The sequence below is a fragment of the Anas platyrhynchos genome, chromosome 8 (assembly GCF_047663525.1).
Source record: "Anas platyrhynchos isolate ZD024472 breed Pekin duck chromosome 8, IASCAAS_PekinDuck_T2T, whole genome shotgun sequence".
Classification (NCBI taxonomy): Eukaryota; Metazoa; Chordata; class Aves; order Anseriformes; family Anatidae; genus Anas; species Anas platyrhynchos.
In genome coordinates, this window is record NC_092594.1 from 35,738,775 (window position 1) to 35,756,844 (window position 18,070).

The 18,070-nt window shown below is 43.5% G+C and overlaps 1 long non-coding RNA gene across 4 annotated transcripts in view; it reads left to right on the plus strand.

Moving 5' to 3' along the window:
* The window catches only part of LOC113844285 (uncharacterized), a 94,366-nt gene extending 76,507 nt beyond the window's left edge, over positions 1–17,859 (plus strand). Inside the window, exons 7-9 of one of the 4 annotated variants that reach the window (XR_003498743.3) lie at positions 2,476–2,540; positions 5,448–5,555; positions 6,487–7,892. This is a non-coding gene — a long non-coding RNA (uncharacterized lncRNA). The other 3 variants (XR_003498745.3, XR_003498744.3, XR_011810945.1) reach the window with 3 other exon arrangements.
* Positions 17,860–18,070: the final 211 nt, after the last annotated feature.

Consider the following 18,070-nt stretch of genomic DNA (forward strand, 5'->3'; position numbering starts at 1 on the left):
CTTTTTTATCTTTTGTAATGATAACTGCAGCCAACTTAGCCCACATAACATGCTTAGTGATTAATTATTGCTAATTAATTAATGGCTTTGAAATTTGAAGCAAGGTTCCTGAGACATTATGTACAAGTTATCATTTTTAACAATCTATTGCTATTATAGTAGTTCTCAACTCTGAATTCTCTTCCACACAAAGAGATGAGATTGTACCAGAATCTGTGGCCTGTACCAACACTGAGCAGTAGCATAACGCAGTGAATTCTCACCAAAATAAGATTTTGGTCTTGCTTACGTCAGAATATCATTGGAAAAAGTCCATGAAAAACCAGCAGATTTATAATAATGTAGCAAGGAACAGAATCTGGTCCAAAATGGGTTTTAAAGTAAGAGGACTTCTTTCAAAATGAAATGATGACGGCCTTTTCTTGGACTGTAGGAATAGGTGATGAAAGAAAAGAAAGCAGAGGAAAGCTGTGTGTAGGGCAGTCATGTCTGCACAGACAGTTCAATTCTGGTTGTGTTTTTGGCGTACGTGAGCCTACAGGTACTGATACTTCAGACACAGGGGTGGGCTGGAGCCGTGCGTTTATCAGAAATGGAAGTGAAATTTTTATTTCCTTCAGAGGTCACTTCTCAGACGGCAGGGAGCCATTTCTCATTTTATGGAACTGGGGGACAATCTTGTTGTCCTCTTCTGCCAAAGCACAAACAGCTTGCTGAAGCAGACCCAATCTTTTTGTGTCCATGGGGCTCTTGTCTAGCTGCTGACTTCCCTGCACACCGCATGCTTGCTGGGTTGGACAGGCTTAGGAGAGAACATAGCTAAGTTAAAAAGGATTTATACTCCTATTCTCCTGGATCATTAGCTACGTATCTGCAGTGTTAGGGACAATATGTTGCGCTGGGCTCAGCAGAGGACTGTAATGCACTAAGGGAAAGATCCATAAAGGACACAGGCCCCCAGCTCTGAGGCTGGGATTCAGAAGCTTTAATTAGGATGCTACTTTGCCTGCACAGTGAGTTGGGGGAGTTCAGTGTCTGGTAATGGGATTCATAGGAACCAGTACTCTGAGCAGGGGGATTGAGTTAGCGAGCTGGAAAAATGCTGAAGAAAAGGGTAAATTGCTGCGCTTCAGTAGGTACCTAAGCCCTTTTCTTGGATCTGACCCTGAAGCTGAAGTTTTAGTAATATGTACCAGTCAGCCTGTGTTTACAATTCCACTGAGTTTCCTTAGGGAAATAAATCAAATTAAACTTTTTTTTTTCATCTGACCCTGTTATTAAAGTGGAAAGCTGAGCACCAGGCTGTACTGGAGGCCCAATCTTATACTGGAGCCACACTTCCCTTGTTTCTATCCCATTTAGGAATGCCCTTCATCAGCTAATCACTGTTTGGCACAGTATTAAATTTAATCACTGAGCTCCAAAACGTTGTAATGTGTCTACCTACTCCATGGTTCCATTTGGATGGAAATTTTCTATCTCGTTTAAAGACTATTAAAGCCCTGCCTTTCTTACGCAGAACAAAAGGGTGTTGTTTACTTTGTTTTTCATTATTTTCGTATTCAACAAAAGATGATTATTCTGTCTCCTCAGTGCAGAGATCCTTGTGAGCATGTAGACCTCCTCTACTTGCTTTTCTTTCCCCGGGTGACTACAAAATAGAGAGATTTCCTTCATGCTGAAGCTTATGATTGAAATGCAAAAAAAAGCAAATCTTATTTATCTAAACCTGCAAGGTTTTGCCAATGAAGGTATTAATTAAAAAGGTGCTGTGAGGCATAATTGAATCAGGAAACAATGTTATGATGCACGGCAGCAGTTACGATGAGAATAATGCACATTTATGATTAAGAATGAATCGTCCATGATATGAAAGCATTTGTTTCAGCCCAAACCTTTTGACCTTTTAAGAGAGATGCAGCAAAGCCACAAGCATGGCATTGTTTGCTTGGCTCCCATTGTTGTTGTCACATCGTAAGATGGGGAACAGCATCTCTGCTCCCTCCGACAGGCAGCCTGTAGGCAGGAGAGCCGGACCCGTGCTGCCTGGGTGCTGTCAGCCCATTCATAGTGAGCTGATTTCCTAAAGGCCCACTTACTGAATGACGCAAGGTGCAAATTGTGACTCACTCTGCATAGGTTAAGTTTGTAAAAATCAACCTATATTCATCTTCTGAGCACCTACACAGCTGCATAATGTATTTATTCTCTCTGGGGTCCATTTAACCCTTTCTGAGGCCTAAAAGCGATCTGTAGCACAGCCCAGACAACCTGATGGTACCAAGTGAATTTAATTTCTTCTCTTATATCAGCAGTGGACTGGTGAACAGGGCAGATTTGCTTCTCTCTGGCCTGGATTAGGTCACGGAATGGCCCGGCAGTCTGGTTTTGAGCATTTCCTCCTGTTCTAACAGGCCTCATAAAAAATATGTTGTTTGCTGTTGGTGTTTGCTGATCTGTGACACTGTTTTCCAGGTCTCCGCCAGAAGAACCAGGTACCCTTCGATCTCTGAGTCCTCTAATGATCTTGCAATGACACTGTAAGTAATCATTGTTTATTGCAAACAGCTTTTTAAGCAGAAGTTTGGTGCCAGTCCAGCACATTTTATTAGCTGAAACATTTCCTTGTATTTCCCACTTGTATTGCAACCTACTTTTTATGGTAGATTTAAGAGTATGGGAGCCGTTTTGCTGGGCCTGAAAGGCCTTTAAAGGACAGAACCACCTCTTCAACTTCCCCACCCATCTCCTTCCCCAGCATCCCTCCTTTCAAAGGGAGAACATCAGGAAGTTTGGAGAATCAGATGCGGTTCATAAACCTGTGTCAATAAGGAAGGTCTCCTACCCTGCTGGACATGGTGTGCAGCCGCTTGTTCCTGCATTTCAGCTCTCCTTCCTCTCAGGAAACCCAGACTTCAGGGGAAGGAAATCCCCAAATGACCCTTGTACATATCATTGCAAAAATGGTGGATGCTTAAAAAAAGGGTGTTTACCTTACATGCATGGCTTCATCTCTCCACCTATATTCCCCTACTGCGCATGTCACAAATAATGATGGCTATTACAGGAGAGCTATGTGGGATGCACACTGGGAAGGGAAGCTTCTCTTTCTTTAACCCTTTGTCTGTAGTCCTAACTCAGAGGAATTTCCCTACCCTAGTAACGTGGCTGGACTAGAGGAGAGACTGTGCCTTCTCTTATTTCTGTGGGTAAACAAATACTGCAAAAAGCTTTTCTCCAATGTTGAATCAAACACTGAAATTAATTTACTTCCTCTCCGCTCATAAATACCCCATGTCAGCTTTCTGCAAGCCACGCTATGCTAACCTACTCGCAGAGGTTAGGTAGGAAGGCTTCCTTTCCTACAGAAAGGAAGTAGCAAAATTGCATGTGAAATTATTTACAACAAATTAATGTGAAAAATGAACATTGGCCAGATCCTTGTCTGTGTCTTTACTCAGGGAACACGTATTATCCTGTGACATTCATGGCCAATCACTTCTAAACATAAAATGTGTGTTGCAGAACACAAGTAGGGAGCAGATTGGAACTGAGTATAAAGATATATGTGCTGTTTCTCAGCCCATAATAAAACTTATTGAATCCTGATGAATAATAGATGTATTTAAAGGAAATTATGATCTGCTCCTGTTTAATCCTTGAAAGAAAAAAGCAAATTTGCTCATGAATTCTCTGTAATGGTTTGTTCTTTAAGACAAAACAATGGGCACTTGATATGAAATACACTGGAATCAATCAAAAGACCCCCATTTTATGCCCCAAATTTGTAGGCTGTCCAGAAGTCTGTTATGGCAGCTGCCACCTTTACTAACCCACCAGGGTTAAGGCCAGGTTCCTCTCGGGCTATAGCAGCAACGGCTCTGAAGTCTGGCTGAAACAGCCTGATACTCCCTGGGGATCGGGCACAGAGGTGGACCTGTAACACGCACTCACCTGTGCGTTACATCAGTGAGTCTAGTGTGTGCTGTTCCAGTTGCAGCTCTTGTAAATTAAACAGAGAAATAAGCTGCTCTTTCGCTTCGTGCCACTGCTGAAATATGATCCAAGGCTCAGGTAGATTCCAGCTGTGATCTCGCTCCTTGGTTATGAACATGCATTTATGTTCTCAGGACATTATAGCTCCTTCTACACAGGCAGAAATTGTAAAAACAAAATGAACAACGTTCTCTGTGTACAGTAGAGTTATTTTAAGTGCCTGAGGGTTTGAACATAAGCAGACACTGTTCACATACAATATAAGCAAGACTTCTGGGTTTTGGCATTTAAAATGACAATTAAAAATACAGCAGGCATGTTTCAGCAACTTTATGGGATGCCATAAACATCCAGAAAAGGATTCCAGACAAAAGTAAAGATTCACAGAACAGATTCTTTTCTTCTTTTTGTTTCCTACCTTGGGTTTTAGTGTGACGTGCTGTGATACACCACAAAACGAATGAAACAAAAGGAAAAAGCAGAAGGTGTTTTGCTCATTGGAGTTTATTGTAAGAGGGAAAATGCATCTTTGGGAGAGCCAAAGTTTATGATCTGTAGGGCTCTGTTCAGGTAAAGGTTTAGCTTCCTGCTCTTCTAAAAAGCTTGGGGAAAAAAAAAAAAAAAGCCCCATACAAGTCTGGAAGGTGGAACACACTTTCCATCTTCAACACAGAGATGGACACAATAGACTCAGGATCTCTCCCTGGCACAACTTTGCATGCCATGACACTGCCTGAATTTTCTTACATATATTTATTGCAGGAACAATGCCACTGCACACTCAGTCAGCTGCTCCCTCTGTAGCCTCCTGACTGTGCCACAGGACTACAGACCTTTGGAGTATATCGTGTACCTTTAAGCAACATCGTGTTTGCACACATATAAGGTACCTCCTGTTGTGAATGCTTTATAGGCATTAAGCTAAGGTGAGAAGAAGAACCTGAATCTCAGGTTAAGGATTTAATTACAAGGCTCTTCCTCAATAATTTTTTTCCTGCCTCTCGTAAACCTTTGACAGAAATAGTAGGGAGCTGAAGGTGGGTTCCTTGGCTTTGGTTTGGTTTTCCTTGATTTTGGTTCTTTGTACTTGAACACTCTTTTGGAAAAATGCTTTGAAACGTTGTTATGACTCTGAGTGAACTTTCCTCTAGGATGGTCAGCAATTTCCTAGCCTTAGGAAGGGAGACAGGTTGCAGGTCAGCAATGCCTTTTGTCCTGTGCATGCACTGACACCACGTAGCCATCAACTGAACCACCTCATGATGCTCAGACAAAAGAAATTCCTCCCCAGCTTCCCTGGGTTTTGCTCAGTCCCACCTTGACACAGGAATCAACCGTATGGCTCCTCTGAAAAAAAAAAAAAAAAAAAAAAGATTGTTTTTTCTGAAAATACTATGTCTGATAGATTTTTTTGGGTGTTCACAAGGAATTTACCTTCTTCATACATGCAGGGGCCAAGGAAGAGTTTGTCTCTTCTTTCTTGTCACTGGGCACCCAGCACTAGGATTGTTTTTCAGAAGTTGGGGCTACGTGTGAGTTGCGTTCCTGACAGCCCAGAGGTAAGCAACACCCACATTAGTGAGCCAGAATCCTGGCCAGGGCAGGAAGAAGTAAGGAAACTGCCCGCTCTCTGCACACAAATCAATCTGCTGTGGCTGGGAAAGAGGCATCTGCCAGAAAAGAGGGAGATACAGGGTATCTTAGGGTTACATTTGTATCCTGTGGCTGTGCATTTGCTTTGTTTTAGTTTTCCTTTCTCCTCCCCCTTAACCTCAATTCAGGACTGCATACCTAGGAGCTGTTTTCTCCCCTTTGCCTGTATTTATTTCCTTGAGCTAGGCGACAGTTTCACAATCTGAAGAATTCAGAGGCAATCCCATTTTCCATCTCCACCTTGCTAGTTGTAACCTCCAGTTCCTGACCCTGCCCCAGTTGCAATGCCATGCTGTGAACCAAAGTTCAAAGGGCCTTGTTTTTTTCCAGCCAGTTTATTTTCATTTTGCATTCCTTCCCTTCCCCTTGGTTTCCTTCTCCTTTGGCCCCACCAGCAGTTTTGCCCCAGCTGGGGCATCAGGCGCATCCCCCAGGGCTTCTCCTGAAGTTTTTGCCTCCTGGAGACATGACCTTGGGCTGGTTCTCACCCCTCACACAGATGCTCAGCACAGAGTTCAGTTCATATCCATTTAAGAGCTATTTTAGGGCCCACGAAATAGGGTGTAATTTTAACACATGCTCTGTGTAGGATAAATTTGATGTTGATTGTAGTGAAACTGCTTTGGTGGATAGTCTTTCTAGCTATGAGTGATCGTATGTGCTTACTCGTTTTCAATAGCAGCTATGTGACTTTTTCATTTCTACAATCAACCTGAAACTTTCTTGATAAAGTAAGGTTCGTAATTGCTGCTGACACACAAATCATGATGGGAAAAGGAGTTGCAGCGTGTCTCCAGAATGCTGTCTTGAACCCCTAAACCTTGTTTAACATTGCAGATACCTGCTACTGTGATGGAGAAGTGGAACTGACCTGAACGTGGGGCAGATTTGAATAAACCCTTTCACCTGTCCAGCAGTGCAGAATTGTTCTTTGCCTTTTGTTTGCTCTGGCTGTGCTCAGGCTAATCACAACCAACAAAACTTCAGCTGTTTGGGCAAGCGTATCACAAGCCAGTGCACCTCAGCCTTAGGAAATTTATCTTGCTGTTCAAGACAATTCCTCAAACTCCTTGACATTTACTCCTATGGGTATTTGTAGACTGTTATGTCTGCCCTTACTTGTTGTTTAACCTAGCAATAAGCATTTAGCTCTGTCCTCATAAATCATTTCCCTTCAGCTCTCTGGCTAGAATGACTGCGTGTGCTCCTAACTATGAAAAACCCAGGCTAAGCCCACCCTTTAAATGTCTGCTCCCCGCTGGGCTTGATTGGTGGCACAAAATCAATGTTCAAGCCATGATTTCATTCCTGGCTCACTGCACGATCCTTTGGTGATTACACTGACCTAAAGATCCATATCCACAATTCACCAGATTTCTTTCCTGTGTCCTCCTGCATCCTCTTAAGACTTGTTCCACCTCTTCTTCCAACTTTAAAACTACCAGTTTTGGGTCTCTCTACTTTTTTTTTTTTTTTTTTTTTTTTGGTAGTGGTCACAACCACAGACATGAGAAGGCCCAGAGAGATCTCTCACCTCGCATACAACATCATCCCTTCAGTACAGGGTATCCAACCATCCTGTGTGAAGTAGAGCGTTCTCTTTCTGGCTGCTAAAAGTTTGGAAATTGCAAAATTATCTTGCAGGCAAGAGATGGGATGTGACAGAAGATATTTCCCTTCCTAAAAGCTCAGAAAATTTAGATAAGCCTCAAGCCCCTTCTCTCTTTCTATCCTACTTGCACATTCATTTTAACTTCCCCATTCTCACCACATTTGTTGCTGTGTTAAATGTGGCTGATTACTGCAGGGCGTTTTCCTTCAGGACCCTTCTGTCTCCAAGGTGGAAGAATTGTCCATTTGACTCCTAGCAGAAGAAGAGTTTGGTTCTAAGTTTGGGATGACTGGTCCAAAAGCTACTTCTGTTTCACCCCTGAGCTACAGACCTGCTCTTTAAAACTCTGAACACTTATTTTGATTTTTCTGAAGGCAGAATTGTCTTCAGACATGAGCAAGAGAGTCCTATGTAAGCATTAATTAAGTTAAATTGTGTCTGGGGAGTTTAGTCTTGTTTAATGGCTTTGTTCGGTTATTCTACCTGTTCATTATCTTTACATAAACATTAAAATCCTACAATCATTACATTTACTCCTCTAAAATAAAGAAGATTCTTATAACAAACTTAACTCTGCATGCTTTATTTGTTTCCATGTGAGTACACACATGCACATTTTATTTTATTGAATAACTGCTTTAGCCATATTTTTCCCCTCTCTTTGCATCTCTTCAGACACGGGGCAAGCACAGAAGAAGAACTCCACGTGTAACCGAAAAAAAAAAGAAAAAAGAAAAATTGTGTTCATCCCTCAGATCTTCATAATCATGGAAGCATTGTATGCCTGTTGAAGCTGTTGCGGAAAAAGCTACTGATGTTCTGCAAATTGTATTAGAGTTTTCAAAACCATGGCATCATTTTCTGAAATGTGACTTTCTAGGAGCCACAACGAGAAAGAAGAAGAAATGCAATAATCCACTTGGGAGTGAGAGTCTTTCATTTTGGCCTTAGTAGTTTAATAACACTTTTAGCTATGTAAACACTTGTTCACCAGGAGAGGTTAGTCATTGTCATGCTTTCTGATACTCTGACACCTGCTTTCATATTGTTTTTTCTGGGCATTTTTTGCCAAGTCCATGAAGTCTGACCTCTTACTCACTTCTCATATTCGTTTATTACATATCAGTTATGCTGTAATGATGACCTTTACAGAAACTCTTCAAGGTACATGCATTAAGTACTGGGGCAGCCCTGGCTCGTGCTGCACATTCGTCAGACTAAATCTGAACCAGAGCTGAAATCCTTTCCAAAAGCGAGGTTGAACATTTAAAATGAACCAGAGGGGTCTCATTGGAAATGTCCTTGTTATCACCATCCTTTGTTATTTAAAAATCATGCAGACTGAAATAGACAGTCTGATAGGAACAGGTTCTGCACCAGCATCACCTGAATGAATATGGAATCCGTGCAGTGTAACAAAAGACCAGGATTTGCAAAAATGCACTGTAATCCCTCTGACCTCCTCAATGAGGTGTGAGCATATTATAGGAAGAGATGTTGTGGGACCAAGCTAATAACCTTTTATTACCTTTGTATTGGCTTTGTGAACATGTTCCAGCTTTCTCTGCCATGAAAGCAAGGGAATCCCTGGTTTAATGTTGATCCCATGAATTGCTAAATGGCCTCATGCCCACTGACTCAGGGAAGCATATATAAACGGGGTAAGCAACAGCTAATTACCTCCCATAAAACATCTCTCCTCTTGAATCTGCTTCTGGATGAGCCATTTTGTTCCAGAACTGAATGAATGTCTCTTGAATTACATTTAATCCAGCCTCTGCTGAAGGTAGTGAGAGTTAATGTTCTGATTTTCCTGGGAAAGGATTTGGACCCTGACTTCAGCAAGTTAATTTCTCAGAGCAGACTGGCGTGTGGTGTGTTGCCTAATGGCACAGCCAGAGCAGGAATTCTGCAGGAGCCACGGGCTGGTGGCAATTTTCTCGATCCCACTCGGGAGAAGACATTTGGCAGACTGAGCAGAGTGGGCTGATCCATCCCTTCTAACAAGCAGAAGCACAACGTTTCTGTGGTTCGCCCTGCAAACACCTTCCCCTTCAGAGGCTGTGCGTTCAGAGCACCAATGGTTGAGGGAAGTGTAGGAAGGTTTCTGTCTACTTCCCAAACCATTTCTAAGAAGAAAAAAAATAGAATTCAGCTGACTGGAACATAAAATAGAATTCATTTAAAATGCTGTGACATTTTTAAAAGTGAGGATTCATTTAGAAAACTTCAAGTTTTTAACCATGTTTACTCTGGGAGCTGTGGACACAAAATGATCACTACTTCTTACCCAGCTGCAAAAGGAGCCATGTACCTCTGAATGTCAAACATGGCTTTAATCTGCTTCGCAGCTTATTTGTTTTGGTTTTCTCTGTTTCATTTCCCTTTGCTGTGTTAAGCTCTGACCCTGAAAGGTGAGGAAGTGAAGGAAATGGAAGAGTGAAATTTGGGGAGTCTGACACTAAGAAACCAGGAGAACCACAAGGCAGTCTGTCTGGTTGTGAGATTGAAATGTAAGTGGACTCCTCAAATTAATTACTTTGGAACCCACTTACTTGGGTATATGGACTCCCTTAAGCATAAGTCTTACATTATGTCACTGAGATGGCATTTGGGCTTGATTTACGTTGGCACAAAACTAGCTATAAACTGCACATGTGTGCCCATAGTAGCCCCTTTTCAAACAGAATCTGTTTATAGAAACAGGAAGCATGGCTGCAGCAGGACTACGCCGAGCCTCTGCTGTGTCAACAGCGTCACAACTGCAGGTATCCAGGATCTGCATTCATTTTCCACGTTTTTATGCTCAGCCAGTAACTTGGGACACCATTACCAGAGATTAACGGTGGGTTGATGGAGCCAAAATGACTTATTAGGTGAAATGTACTCTGCTGAAGATGTGTATCTGAACAAGAGCTCCCTTAATCTTTCTCTTTCATACTCTATCTAGTCTGTGGCTAGTATTTCATGGTGATAATCTCTCTCGGTTTTTTCTCCCTTGGAGAACGAGGCCACACTGTATTAATTATATCTGATTCTGTAGTCACGCAATTTATCTTTTAAGGTACGCTCCTTCCTGTCTGAATAAATATGAAGCCTTCAGGACATGTTCAGGGAAGTCTGAACTCCTCACTGTTCCTAACAGTACACTAAAAACAGTTCAATACATACAGGCAACGTTCAAGATTTCTTTTAAGAGGTAGATAGACAGACGTAAATGAAGATCAAAAACTATAGGGCATTTTTGGTGACCAAGAAAACTGTATTTTTTGGTTCCTTGGAGGCACTGATTTGCATATTGAGTCTTCAAATTGTGTGAGTTGTGAGGTGCTGTAAACAGGCACAAATAACTTTCTCTGTGATACTTCATCCACTTGCATCTCTCTGCCTGAAGTGAAACAAGGTTTTTATGCTTTAGGAATGCAGCACCCCTGAGCATCCCATTGACATTGACCAAACCCTTCCTGGAGAGGGAAACATGAAGGTGAAGCCATGAGGGCCCTGTCTCTTCTGGCTTCACCTAAAAGCAGACGACATGGACGTCACACTGCAGGAGTTCCCTTTCATAACATCCCTTTCTTCTGTCTGTAAGGAAGTCTGTAATGGAGACGGTGTTGTTGTGTGCACCAAACAGTCCTCTCTAAGTTTCTAAGAAGACCTCATGATGCAGAAAGATATATAGATATATATATATATTTTTCATACTGTATATATTTCCCTCTTTTTTTTCCTTCAGTTGGGAGAATCCTTATGTTGGTATTTAAACAGTCCAGGAGATATTTTTAAGGGAACGTCTCATCCTGGCAGTTGGAAGAAAAAAGATTTTCATGTTGTCTCGGAGAAGCTGAGAGGAAATGCACATGAATCCTAAAGCCCACCTTCTAATAAGAAACTCTGTCAATGAAGATTACCTTGACATAGGAACCGGTACCGAAGTCTTTTAATGAGAAATGTTCTACCTAATGCATTGTAAACCAGTAGTAACTGTGTTGCAGGTCTTGCTCAGTGGCTATAGGTAGTCTCAGAGACAGCTTGAGTAGGCTATAGTAGGACGATTATATTACTCACTGAAGAATTCCACTCCCTTCTGAGATGGTGTGGGAACGTATTTCTGTATTTCCCTCAGGGAGATGTATTTCCTACGGCACATTACTTAGGACTCCTTGCTTATTGACTGGTGGCAAGTCTGATAAATTTGTGAAAACATCTGTAGCCTACAGCATGAAAATCAGAGCCAAAGCACCTGCACGGAGTGTTTCTTTGCATGGATTTGTTCACGTCTGACCGCTGAACGTTGCCCTTGATGTCCTGGTGTGGTCACTGTTAGGATCACTGGCGATGAAGACAGTAGCCGTGATGCTGTGTTGGGTTGGGATATCTTTTTTTTATCCCTTTTGTTGGACAACTGCTCGCAGGTAAATGCTTAGTGTGAGTTATATAGAGCAATGTCCACACAGACACATGGCCTTCAGATGGAAAAAGATCTATTTTTCAGAAAATAAAACATCTATTTCCAACAGGTAAGAAGCACGGTTTGCAGAGTTCTGCAACATGTGCCAACCTCTGCCATTAGGACAATGTTTGAGAGAAATTTTTCCCTTCAGAGTCTCTTGAGGCCAGAGCTTGTGTCTGTTGCTGCTCACTGTGGCCTTTCTCACTGAGACCCACTGACTCCAAAGGACTTACACTGGAGAAGTTTACTGGGATGAATAAGGGTTGCTGGCTCTAGTGTTCGATTTGTGGTGTCTGTAGGGAACGTGAAAGCTGGGAGGTCCCCAGAGGAGCATCTCAAAAGGCTGCTGGAAACCAAATGACTTATTTTTATACCTTAAACTTTCATCTGAAGTACAACTCATGATGCATATCATCCATATGTATTTGTGCGGTGAGAGCATGGTTTTAACCCTGAGCTTTATTAAAACCCCTAAGAAATTCTCATATTTTACAATCTTTATGCATACCAACTTTATTTTTTTTTCCCTGCGTCCTTGACATGAATTTACATGACAAATGTAGAGCGGTCAGAACAGGATATGAAAAAGGAACCTCTGGAGCGAGCACGGGTAGGACACAGCTGTAACAGCCCTCGGAAGCACACGCTGTGCGCTGACGTTTCTCGGGAAGGGGACGGCATTTTGCTCCTTTTGCCCAATCCTGGCCAGGGATCACGGCCCAAGCAGATGTGTTGCAATATGCAGAGGAAGCCATCAGTCGTGGTGTCTCTTGATGGCTTCTCCTGAAGATTTGGGGTTACGCCAGCTGCTGCTCCAACCTCCAGCCTTTGTCTGTGGTTCCAGCCCGGATCTGGAACTCCCCGTTTCCTCCCAGCCGTGCCGTGTCCACGTTTTGGTGTTTGTGAAGCAGAGACTGGATGTGAACCGGGTTGTGTACAACTGCACCTTGCCTCTGTCTGTACAAGGATTACCCAGAGGAATAAAAGCATTTCTACTCCTTTTGCATGTAAAGGGTCGAAGCTAAGGAGATTAGAAAGCTAAAGAATGAGATTTGTCAGCTGTGCCGGCCAGAGGGATGTGCAGGTCACTCTGGAAGGCTGCCCCAGAGCCTCTCAGGCTACACTTAGCTCCAGCCTCAGGTCCTGTGTAACCTCCTCCTTTTCCCCCTGCCCTCCCTTAGACCCTTCAATCTCCCTTATCTCGGATACCCCTCATCTGACCCCTTCGTCCCAGGTTTCGGAGCGTCTCCTCCAGAAGCTGGACAAATCAACAGATCTGTCAGGAGAGGCAGGAAGGCAACCGGGGGTTATCTGCGTGTGCGGGTTATCTCGGGGCTCGCTCTCAAGAAACAGTATCTGTGAGGGTACAAGTTATCCCGGGCTGGAGGCAAGTAGAGGCTGGGCCGCTCAGATCATCGGGGCCAGCTGTCTTGTGGATACGGGTGAAAGATGAGAAGGCTGAAAATAGTGCTAGGGTCGTCCCGGAGCCAGAGAGGGGTGCCTGTGATTGAGAAACCTGGAAGGAAAGTTATTTTCTTCTCGTGTATTTGGGGACTTCGAAATAGCTTCCTGGGCAAGGAAGGGCTTCCTGGAATTCTTCTCAGTGGTTTTATACCCAGAAGGGAATTATTTGACACTGGTTTCAATATAAATGTGGGATTGGGCTTTGCAGCGAGACAGCCCTGTGACAACCCCCTCCAAAATATAATCAGTAAAGTTTTCCCTTGATGCAAACTCTGTCTGCTTCCAAGTTGGACTCCTGCTTGCTCACTCCTTGTCTGGCTTCAACAAAACTTCACAACATTTAGTCTAGCTTTTCCTTGCAGTGCTGAGTCACTCTCTGATTTGAGTGAGAACTAAAATGTTTGTTACTCTGAGTTTTGCGAGCCTCCGTCTGAAATCCAAGCGAAAAAACCTGCAGTGTCAGTTTGCTCAAACAGAAGTTTTTAGAAGAGTCGTTATGCCAAATACTTCTGTGTATAACACCGGGATAAATTTTGTTTTCTCTGTCACTTCTGGGCTCTTTAACTATACCATGGGAATCTGAACTGTGGCAAGATCAGTCACTTAAGAAGCATGACCAAAGTAAAACTGAGGTTTTATTGGTTTTAAATAGATTTTTCAATGTAAGAGATGACTTCAGAACAGACAACAAACACATCATTCAGTCTGCTCAGTTTTCTCCCTGTCCCATAACAGACTGTAGGGTTTTTATGTCTGGGCTCTTTTTGGGTGTTGTATAATGCACTGTTTGGGGTGTGTAGCAAATGCTGGTCTTTATAGCTCCTTAGAGGCTTGACATTTATCTCTTCTGAGTTAGAGTAGTTCCTTATTTCTGTCGCAGTTCATCCTGGTCAGTGAGGAAGCACATAAAAGTGGTTGTAGCAGATCTGTGCCCACTGCAAGCACATTGCAGTGCAGATGGGGAGCGCAGCTTTCTCTGAGCACACGATGCTCATTTCAAGCAGGCACAGCTTCCATCCACTAAAACCCCAAAGGCACACACAGCCACGAGAGAGCTGACTCTGGGAGATGTCCTGGGGAGCTCTGAACGTCAGACAGCAATCAGAGACTGGAAAAAAGCTGGGCAACGTCAGTGCTAGCAGGGCTGTAGCTCTATGGGCAGAGCAGAAAGCAGGGCTTTGGTGCATACGCAGTGACTGGTGGGGTATGCGTGCACCACAGAGATTTTGCAGGGTATTGGGGATTGCGCAGATATAACCAAGGCCATAATTTTCAGGACCATACTCATGCACACAGAGGAAAATGTAGTTTGCAGAATTCTTTACCGGTGATGAAATGTGAGCCAGAAAGAACTGTTGGGTTTTCTGATGTCAGCGTGAGCTGGCAGAGTTGGCAATCAGAGAAATTATCCTTCAATTATAGGCTAAACGAGTTTAAAAGAAGTCACCGAGACATGGTTGGTGTGGAGCCCCATATTGCTATTTCTCTCAGAAAAAAAAAGAAAGACGTGCTTAAGAGTCCATAAGCTGCTCCTTCTCCTTCTCCCTCCTCAGCTGAAGAATTAGCCTCTTTGTCATACGTGACAGCTGTACAAGTAACAGGAACAAAACATGTAGGTGTTGGGAATAAAGTCATTAAACAACGTGCTATTTGTTAAGCACATCAAGTTCTGGACAGATTCGTACTATAGCTTCTCTGTTTCATGTGCTCAGGTGATAAAGAATATTGAAGAATTTCCAGCAGTAAAAATTGAATTTCTTGCCTTGAATCAAACTGTGATTCAGAATGTGAATGTCACTGAGATACGGGCTGCAGTGAGAATATACGACCGCTGTTTCCATTTACCCTGTAATTAGAGGGGCTTTTTGTTGTTGATGCATGAGCTCAGATAACCTCTGCAGGACTAAGAGGAATAACAAGAATTAAAGTCCACTTCCATCAGAGAAGGCAGTAGTTGATAAGCAATTAGTTGGAAAATGTTACATTCAGTGGTTCCTCATTGGAAGGGCTGTATTATTGACACGGAGGTGTTGCAAGGTAAGAATCTGCTCCCCCAAACAACAAAATGGAACGGAAACAGCTTTTTTTTTCTTTAATTTTAGCTTTTTTTTTCACTCTATGTAACCTTAATTATAATATTTTTTTTTCTTTCTGAATTTTCTGCGATCTATGATATGATAATGACTTCATATCATTATATGATATGATCAGTAAAAGTAAGATGCTATACATTATTAGATGTATTAATGCACATTTATACATTATTAGATGCTATACATTCATATATATAACACAGCTTCGGTTTGCCTATGGCAGTTGCCATCAATACCTATGTGCAGAAGGAGGCATCTAGCCCTTAGGCACTGTTCACACACCAGGGAAGTTTGGGAACTTCTGCTTTTGGGGTTGAAGGCACCCACTAACGTTTTTTTCTATGCACTCCCCCAGGTTTGAGTCTACCTACCTTCTCTGTAGAGTTTTTAAAATGCCATTACTCTGAGTGATTCATCGCCCACACAGGGAGGGAGGAATTCAAATCAGATGGGAAGCAAAGCGCTCCCCACTGGGAAAAGGAGGAGATAGGGCTTCTGGCAATGGGACGAGTGGGGGAGGAAATGAAACCACTGCTGGGGAGAATGGGGTTCTGTGCAGGGGCACACACTGATTTGGTTAAATTGTAAAAATGTGAGAGCAACAGAGTGGCAGTGGGGAAAAGGAAAATGTATGCACATCAAACCCCATCCATAGGAAAAAACAGCCTTGGGGACAACACAGTGATGGGAGAAGGAAGCCAGACGTTTTCCCTGAGGATACCCAGCTTGCCTGAGGTAACACTTGCCTTTCTGGTTCATTCCAAACCTGATCCCTGTGTGATAGAGATGATAGCACCTCTGGCCATGGCCATGCGGGCTCCAGCAGTGACACGAGCAGTGGGAATCCACCCCTGGTGGTACCTGGCCCACAGCTCCCCACGTGTGATCTTTGGCTGCCCTACCTCTGCAGCTGAGACATTGGAAACAGGAGGTGGGAGAGATCTGCAACAGGAAAGGACTGAGGGAAAGGAGATCCACTTGTGTAGTTAGCTGGAGGGTTTTTTTTTTTGTTATAGATCAACATATTTTTACCTGATACTTTGACATATTCCTTTTGTGGTGAACTTAGTTGTTGCCTCCCAGTGCTTGCCTTTACTACACCTTGGTTACAAGACAGAATTTCTGCCTCGTTGTGCCATAGATTTGCTCCTGACCTGGTAATTGTCCTAAGTGAGGCTTATTGGAGAGGATGCCCCTGGAACTGGTCACCAGTGCAGGTGTGACCATGACACAGTCCAAGGCTCTAGGAGTAAAGTGGTCTAGCTTTTATTTTCCCATACAAACATCACCACACTCATCTCTATCAAGTATCCACAAATCTGAGGTAGGCTTTTGTAAGATGTTTCTAAGATGGTTTTAAATAAATTCATTTGGAGTGTTCCCCGTTTGCCTTCTTGTTTACAAGTTGAGCATGCAGATGGGTTGCACTTTCAAGCTTCTTCATGCAATCGGGGTTTGAGAAAAAAAAAAATTTAGGCATAATTATATACCTCCAGGAGCTGGATCTCATTCAACTTGCAGTATAAATCACAACAGTTAGTAGGATTTCACACTTCGCCAAATGCCTCAGTTGCACTGGTTTCCATCTATTTATGTATTTACATGCTTATTTACTGCAAAGGTGCCGCAGAAGTACCAGCTATTTTGTTTAGATAAAATCAAAACATGCCCGTTCCTAAAAGTGAGAGAGGGAAATGGGATAGATTCTGATTGCTAAATTTAGTTTTGCCACCTTTATATACTTGATGGAGAAGCTTCAAGTGGAAAATACCTGCTCTTCGTTATGCAGAAACTGGAAGCCAGCCAAAATGTTAGAGAGTCTGGGCAGTCCTCTGGGCTGAAAGTGTCTCCTTCTGTCTGAGTGGGAGCCCTGACTGAGCTGTCCATGCTGCTTGGGCACCAAGGAGCTATCCTCAGCTCATTTCTTCATCTCTCTCCTTTCAGAGAAGGTTCAGAATGCTTCTTGGGTCTGTTTTCTGTGTTTTGAGATAACACGTGGAAAGGAAACTTCTTGATTTTTTTTATCAGTTCTTGAGGAAGTCTTTTCTTTTTTCCCTTCTCAAATTCACATGACTGTCAGGAGTCGAGGAGCAAATAGGTAAGTAAGCACCAAAAACAAACGCAGCAGAGCAAGCCATCTGCTGTGCGGAGGAGGGCCGACTCCTACAGCTCTGATCTCAGCACGAACGTACGGCATCTGTGCGGGGCTGGGGCTGGCGGTGATGGGGATGTGCCACACAATTAGCCAGATGAAGATCTGGCACTCACACACCTTGGGGGATGAGGTACCCGGTGCCCAGGCAGCTTTCCACAGCAGCCCAAGGAGCAGAGGCAGAGGGGGAGAGGTCTGGGGGCACACGGGGCTCTTGCAGGTTCCTTACTGGAAAGAGGTGGCCATGGGCAAGCGGGACTCTGTGCCACTGCTGTTTTAAGTTTTGCTGTGTCCGTTCCTTGGGATATAAGGAAGTGTTGTTAACAAAAATTCAGAAGTGGTTGCTCAGCCCAACTGAGCTTCAGCTTCCTTCCTCAACGAACCTAATTGGGAACGGCGTTCCCTAATGGCCCAAGGGGAGGCCAGAAGTTCCTCGTTGTGGCTCTTGTGGGAGCTTCTTCAGGCTGTGTCCATGCCAGGGTGAATGGGTTCTTGGCGTTAGCTTCACTGAAATTACAAGTCCTGGAGTCAGAACAGCCCCCGCACAGTGCCAGTCCGCGCTCCTCTCTGCAGCAGCACGGCCAGCCCCGAGGCGGACTTGCTCACTCCTCACACGTCCATCGGGCAAAACCAGCCGGGCTTCTGGC